The sequence below is a fragment of the Heterodontus francisci genome, chromosome 38 (assembly GCF_036365525.1).
Source record: "Heterodontus francisci isolate sHetFra1 chromosome 38, sHetFra1.hap1, whole genome shotgun sequence".
NCBI lineage: Eukaryota > Metazoa > Chordata > Chondrichthyes > Heterodontiformes > Heterodontidae > Heterodontus > Heterodontus francisci.
Window position 1 is genome coordinate 6,693,850 of NC_090408.1, and position 8,312 is coordinate 6,702,161.

At 47.4% G+C, this 8,312-nt stretch overlaps 1 pseudogene; it reads right to left on the reverse strand.

Moving 5' to 3' along the window:
* Window positions 1-861: 861 nt before the first annotated feature.
* On the reverse strand, window positions 862-991 carry LOC137352639 (U2 spliceosomal RNA; annotated as a pseudogene).
* Window positions 992-8,312: the final 7,321 nt, after the last annotated feature.

The window sequence follows — 8,312 nt, forward strand, 5'->3', positions numbered from 1 at the left end:
GGTTTCAGCTGCCTCCCCTTCCTTCTCCTTCTCAGGTTGAAGTTCCTCACTGCGGAGAAGGTTGCTGGTCTCCTTTCGAACACCGGATGCCTTCGTCGAACCTTCTCCCGGTCTTTCCTTGGACCTTGCCGCCTGAGCATAACTGAGGCAGCGTTTGGGGCAGGTTTTGTAGAGATGGCCTGCCGCACCGCACAAGTTGCAACACTTAGTCTGCTTACAGTCCTTGGTCTGATGGCCTTCCTCCTTGCAGTTCTTGCAAACAACCGTGCTGCAGTTGGCTGCCACGTGACCAGATTTGCCACAGGTGCGGCAAACTCTGGGCTTCCCAGCGTAGACCAAGAAGCCTCGACTTCCCCCGATAGCAAAGCTGGAGAGAGGGTGGATGATGGCTCCACTGGCATCGACCTTCAAGGTCACCTTGACCTGCCGCTTGCTGGTCCAAATCCCAAAGGGGTCCTTGACATCAGTGCTGCTGCTGGCCACCTCGACGTACCTGGCGAGAAAGGTGAGTACATCCACCGCCGGAACATGGGGGTTGTAGAGGTGAATCGTCACCACCCGGTCCCGTTGTGACGGAAGCGTGAAGAGCGGCTCCGCTGTGAGGATCGACAGTGGCGCCCGGTCCCTTTTCTCCTTGAACACCTTCAGGAACTTGATGCATCCCGCCACGTTCCGGAAGGTCACGTCGAAGTATCCACTGCTGGGGAAATCCTGCAGGCAGAAGACGTCCGTCGCTTGAAATCCGCAGCAATCGAAGAGAATTTTCTTGATGAAGAAGGTGCGATCGACCGGTGCATCTCCTTCCTTGTCCTTCACGACAACCCGAACGGTGTTGCGCACTCCCTGGCCTGAAGCTTGAAGATTGGTTATAGCCATTTTACTCAAAGCCTACCCAGATCAAAAGGCAATGATCATGTTCTCTTCTCAACCAAGTAAGCACTGATAAGAACAGATACTACACTTGATCTGAGCCAAAAGGCCGAGAAGCGAAACATATATGGGAGGACAACCCAACACCAATGTTCCCTCTATGCTGTGGACGCTCCACTCCACCCTCCCCTGCTCCTTGATGCACCCCATTGCCCCACCCTTCCCTCCCCGACTACCCTCCTCTGCTCCTCAATGTTCCCCTTGCCATACCTTTGCCTCCATCCCCTGAGATTATTCACCCTTGCTGGTGCTGAGTCTGGAGGCTAACATGCTGACCTGGAGGTAACTCGCCGTTCACTAAATCTGGCAGGTAGGACTATATTGTAACTATGCATATGGTAATGAGTATTCATGTTATTTAAATGAATGCAAAGCTGCAATCTATCGCCATGCTGGGGGAAGCCCGGAATGCCGCAAATCCACCATCAACTTAATTTTTCTAAAATATCCCGCTGTCGGGAATCCGAAAAAACACCTCCCACTTGATTATATCACCCTGCACGTCACCAAATCCGCCATGGTGGAGAGCAGAAATTCCCCCCAAACTGCCCCAATTTCACACATTGTCCCAATCTCTTGCACTGTCTCAGTCACACACAATGTCCCAATCTGACACACTGTCACACACTCTCACGCTGTCCCTATTAAACACGCTGTTCCAATCTCTCACACTCTCCTCATCTCTCACACTGTCACAATCACACACACTGTCACAATCACACACACTGTCACAATCTCACACACTGTCATAAACTCTCACACTGAGGCTATTAAACACGCTGTTCCAATCTCTCACACTCTCCTCATCTCTCACAATGTCACAATCTCACACTGCCACAATCTCACACACTGTCATAAAGTCTCACACTGTCCCGATTTAGCACGCTGTTCCAATCTCTCACATTCTCCTCATCTCTCACACTGTCACAAATTCTCACAGTGTCACAAACTCTCACACACTGTCACAATCTCACACACTGTCACAGACTCTCACTGTCACACTCTCACACACTGTCACAAACTCTCACACTGTCCTTATTAAACACTCTGTTCCAATCTCTCTCACTCTCTTCATCTCTCACACTGTCACAATCTCACACAGTTACAAACTCTCACACTGTAACAAACTCTCAGATTGTCACAATCTCACACTGTCACATACTCACACTGTCACAATTTCACACACTGTCACAATCTCACACACTGTCACAATCTCACACAGTCACAATCTCACACTGTCACAAACGCACACACTGTCACAATCTCTCACACTGTCACAATCTCACACACTGCCACAAGTTCTCACACTGTCACAATCTCACACACTGTCATAAACTCTCACACTGTCCCTATTAAACACGCTGTTGCAATCTCTCACACTCTCCTCATCTCTCACACTGTCACAATCTCACACACAGTCACAATCTCACACACTGTCACAATCTCACAAACAGTCACAATCTCTCACACTGTCACAATCTCACAAACAGTCACAATTTCACACACTGTCACAATCTCTAACACTGTCACAAACTCTCACACTGTCCCTATTAAACACTCTGTTCCAATCTCTCACACTCTCCTCATCTCTCACACTGTCACAATCTCACAAACAATCACAATCTCTAACACTGTCACAAACTTTTTGCGAGGAGCAGCTTTGACAGAACGAAGTGCGGAGCGGACTTTCAGCTGAGCGGTCAATTTCAAAAAGTTACAAGTTAATCCCCTTTTGTTTCGGAGGACCAGGGGACTGCTGAGTAAGGGAAAACTATTTATTTGGGCAGTGGCAGTACCCGAGACACTACACGTGTAGTGTCTCCCACCCACCCTCCTCCTCTAACCAAAAAAAAGGACTCTGGTGTGTTGATAAGGTAAGCTTTTTATTTAAAAAGTTCAGTCCGTCGGATTGCTAAGCGAACAAGTTTTGACTTTTTTTTTAGTTTGGTTTTTCAGTAGATTTATTGGGAATCTAGAATAGTGGGAATGGAGGTAAAGGCAGTTGTATGTTCCTCCTGCAGAATGTGGGAGGTAGGGGTCGCCAAGAGTGTCCCTGCTGACTGCATCTGCGGGAAGTGCACCCAACTCCAGCTCCTCGCAGACCGCGTTAGGGAACTGGAGCTGGAGCTGGATGAACTTCGGATCATTCGGGAGGCGGAGGGGATTATTGACAGGAGTTATAGGGAGGCAGTCACACCTCAGGTAAAAGAAGTAGGTAGATGGGTTACCGTCAGGGGAAGGAAGGAGAACCAGCAGGCAGTGCAGGGATCCCCTGTGGCCGTTTCCGTCAACAACAGGTATACCGTTTTGGATACTGTTGGGGGGGACGACTTACCAGGGGTAAGCAATGGGGTGCAGGTCTCTGGCACAGAGTCTGTCCCTGTTGCTCAGAAGGGAAAGGGGAAGAGGAGCAGAGCATTAGTCATTGGGGACTCCATAGTTAGGGGAACAGATAGGAGGTTCTGTGGGAACGAGAGAGACTCACGGTTGGTGTGTTGCCTCCCAGGTGCCAGGGTACGTGATGTCTCTGATCGTGTTTTTGGGATCCTTAAGGGGGAGGGGGAGCACCCCCAAGTCGTGGTCCACATAGGCACCAACGACATAGGTAGGAAGAGAGATGGGGATTTAAGGCAGAAATTCAGGGAGCTAGGGTGGAAGCTTAGAGCGAGAACAACCAGAGTTGTTATCTCTGGGTTGTTGCCGGTGCCACGTGCTAGCGAAGAAAGGAATAGGGAGAGAGAGGAGTTGAACACGTGGCTGCAGGGATGGTGTAGGAGGGAGGGTTTTGGTTTCCTGGATAATTGGGGCTCTTTCTGGGGTAGGTGGGACCTCTACAAACAGGATGGTCTTCACCTGAACCAGAGGGGTACCAATATCCTGGGGGGGAGATTTGTTAGTGCTCTTCGGGGGGGTTTAAACTAAATCAGCAGGGGAATGGGAACCTAAATTGTAGTTCCAGTGTACAGGCTGTTGAGAGTAGTGAGGTAGGGGATAAGGTTACAGGGACGCAAGAGGGCACTGGCAAGCAAGAACTTGGTTTAAAGTGTGTCTACTTCAACGCCAGGAGCATCCGGAATAAGGTGGGTGAGCTTGCAGCATGGGTTGGTACCTGGGATCCTGATGTTGTGGCCATTTCAGAGACATGGGTAGAGCAGGGGCAGGAATGGATGTTGCAGGTTCCGGGATTTAGATGTTTCAGTAAGAACAGAGAAGAGGGTAAAAGAGGGGGGGTGTGGCATTGTTAATCAAGGAAAGTATTACAGCGGCAGAAAGGACGTTTGAGGACTCGTCTACTGAGGTAGTATGGGCTGAGGTTAGAAACAGGAGAGGAGAGGTCACCCTGTTGGGAGTTTTCTATAGACCTCCGAATAGTTCCAGAGATGTAGAGGAAAGGATAGCGAAGATGATTCTCGACAGGAGCGAGAGTAACAGGGTAGTGGTTATGGGGGACTTTAACTTTCCAAATATTGACTGGAAATACTATAGTTCGAGTACTTTAGATGGGTCTGTTTTTGTCCAGTGTGTGCAGGAGGGTTTTCTGACACAGTATGTGGACAGGCCAACCAGGGGCGATGCCACATTGGATTTGGTACTGGGTAATGAACCCGGCCAGGTGTTCGATTTAGATGTAGGTGAGCACTTTGGCGATAGTGATCACAATTCGGTTAGGTTTACCTTAGCGATGGGCAAGGACAGGTATATACTGCAGGGCAAGAATTATAGCTGGGGGAAAGGAAATTATGACGCGATTAGGCAAGATTTAGGATGTGTAGGATGGGGAAGGAAACTGCAGGGGATGGGCACAAACGAAATGTGGAGCTTATTCAAGGAGCAGCTAATGCGTGTCCTTGATAAGTATGTACCTGTCAGGCAGGGAGGAAGTTGTCGAGCGAGGGAGCCGTGGTTTACTAAAGAAGTTGAAGCGCTTGTCAAGAGGAAGAGGGCGGCTTATGATAGGATGAGACGTGAAGGCTCAGTTAGGGCGCTTGAGAGTTACAAGCTAGCCAGGAAGGATCTAAAGGGAGGGCTAAGAAGAGCAAGGAGAGGACACGAGAAGTCATTGGCGGATAGGATCAAAGAAAACCCTAAGGCTTTCTATAGGTATATCAGGAATAAACGAATGATAAGAGTTAGAACAGGGCCAATCAAGGATAGTAGTGGGAAGTTGTGTGTGGAATCAGAGGAGATAGGGGAAGCGTTAAATGAATATTTTTCGTCAGTATTTACAGTAGAAAAAGAAAATGTTGCCGAGGAGATTACTGAGATACAGCCTACTAGGCGAGATGGGATTGAGATTCACAAGGAGGAGGTGTTAGCAATTTTGGAAAGAGTGAAAATAGATAAGTCCCCTGGGCCAGATGGGATTTATCCTAGGATTCTCTGGGAAGCCAGGGCGGAGATTGCAGAGCCGTTGTTGTTGATCTTTATGTCGTCATTGTCGACAGGAGTAGTGCCGGAGGACTGGAGGATAGCAAATGTTGTCCCCTTGTTCAAGAAGGGGAGTAGAGACAGCCCTGGTAATTATAGACCTGTGAGCCTTACTTCGGTTGTGGGTAAAATGTTGGAAAAGGTTATAAGAGATAGGATTTATAATCATCTTGAAAAGAATAAGTTCATTTGCGATAGTCAGCACGGTTTTGTGAAAGGTAGGTCGTGCCTCACAAACCTTATTGAGTTTTTTGAGAAGGTGACCAAACAGGTGGATGAGGGTAAAGCCGTGGATGTGGTGTATATGGATTTCAGTAAGGCGTTTGATAAGGTTCCCCGCGGTAGGCTATTGCAGAAAATACGGAAGTATGGGGTTGAAGGTGATTTAGAGCTTTGGATCAGAAATTGGCTAGCTGAAAGAAGACAGAGGGTGGTGGTTGATGGCAAATGTTCATCCTGGAGTTTAGTTACTAGTGGTGTACCGCAAGGTTCTGTTTTGGGGCCACTGCTGTTTGTCATTTTTATAAACGACCTGGATGAGGGTGTAGAAGGGTGGGTTAGTAAATTTGCGGATGACACGAAGGTCGGTGGAGTTGTGGATAGTGTCGAAGGGTGTTGTAGGGTACAGAGGGACATAGATAGGCTGCAGAGCTGGGCTGAGAGATGGCAAATGGAGTTTAATGCGGAGAAGTGTGAGGTGATTCACTTTGGAAGGAGTAACAGCAATGCAGAGTACTGGGCTAATGGGAAGATTCTTGGTAGTGTAGATGAGCAGAGAGATCTTGGTATCCAGGTACATAAATCCCGGAAAGTTGCTACCCAGGTTAATAGGGCTGTTAAGAAGGCATATGGTGTGTTAGCTTTTATTAGTAGGGGGATCGAGTTTCGGAGCCACGAGGTCATGATGAAGCTGTACAAAACTCTGGTGAGGCCGCACCTTGAGTATTGCGTGCAGTTCTGGTCACCACATTATAGGAAGGATGTGGAAGCTTTGGAAAGGGTGCAGAGGAGATTTACTAGGATGTTGCCTGGCATGGAAGGAAGGTCTTACGAGGAAAGGCTGAGGGACTTGGGGTTGTTTTCGTTAGAGAGAAGGAGGAGGAGAGGTGACTTAATAGAGACATACAAGATAATCAGAGGGTTAGATAGGGTGGATAGTGAGAGTCTTTTTCCTCGGATGAGGATGGCAAACACGAGGGGACATAGCTTTAAGTTGAGGGGTGAAAGATATAGGACAGATGTCAGAGGTAGTTTCTTTACGCAGAGAGTAGTAGGGGCGTGGAACGCCCTGCCTGCAACAGTAGTAGACTCGCCAACTTTAAGGGCATTGAAGTGGTCATTGGATAGACATATGGATGTAAATGGAATAGTGTAGGTCAGATGATCGGCGCAACATCGAGGGCCGAAGAGCCTGTACTGCGATGTAATATTCTAATTCTAATTCTAAAAAAAAAACTCTCACACTCTCACACACTGTCACAAACTGTCACACTGTCCCTATTAAACACTCTGTTCCAATCTCTCACACTCTCCTCATCTCTCAAACTGTCACAATCTCACACACTGTCACGATCTCATACACAATTACAATCTGACACACAATCACAATCCCTAATACTGTCACACTGTCACAATCTCACACACTGTCACAGACTCTCACTGTCACAATCTGACATACAATCACAATCTCTAACACTGTTACACTGTCACAATCTCACACACTGTCACAGACTCTCACTGTCACACTCTCACACACTGTCACAAACTCTCACACTGTCACAATCTCACACACTGTCACAGACTCTCACTGTCACACTCTCACACACTGTCACAAACTCTCACACTGTCACAATCTCACACACTGTCCCTATTAAACACTCTGTTCCAATCTCTCACACTCTCCTCAATCTCACACAGTCACAATCTCACAGTCACAAACTCTCAGACTGTCACAATCGCACACACTGTCATAAACTCTCACAGTCACAAGCTCTCACACTGTCACAAACTCACACACTGTCATAAACTCTCACACTGTCCCCATTAAACACTCTGTTTCAATCTCTCATACTCTCCTCATCTCTCACACTGTCACAATCTCTCATCCTGTAACAAACTCTCACATTGTCACAAGCTCACACACTGTCACAATCTCTCACACTGTCACAATCTCACACACTGTCACAATCTCTAACACTGTCACAATCTCACACACTGTCACAATCTCTCACACTGTCATAATCTCACACACTGTCACAATCTCACTGTCACACTCTCACACACTGTCACAAACTCTCACACTGTCCCTAATAAACACTCTGTTCCAATCTCTCACACTCTCCTCATCTCTCACACTGTCACAAATTCTCACAGTGTCACAAACTCTCACACACTGTCACAATCTCACACACTGTCACAGACTCTCACTGTCACACTCTCACACACTGTCACAAACTCTCACACTGTCCTTATTAAACACTCTGTTCCAATCTCTCTCACTCTCTTCATCTCTCACACTGTCACAATCTCACACAGTTACAAACTCTCACACTGTAACAAACTCTCAGATTGTCACAATCTCACACTGTCACATACTCACACTGTCACAATTTCACACACTGTCACAATCTCACACACTGTCACAATCTCACACAGTCACAATCTCACACTGTCACAAACGCACACACTGTCACAATCTCTCACACTGTCACAATCTCACACACTGCCACAAGTTCTCACACTGTCACAATCTCACACACTGTCATAAACTCTCACACTGTCCCTATTAAACACGCTGTCATAAACTCTCACACTGTCACAATTTCACACAGTTACAATCTCACACAGTCACAATCTCACACAGTCACAAACTCTCACACTGACACAATCTCACACACTGTCATAAACACTCACACTGTCATGAACGCACACACAGTCACAATCTCACACACTGT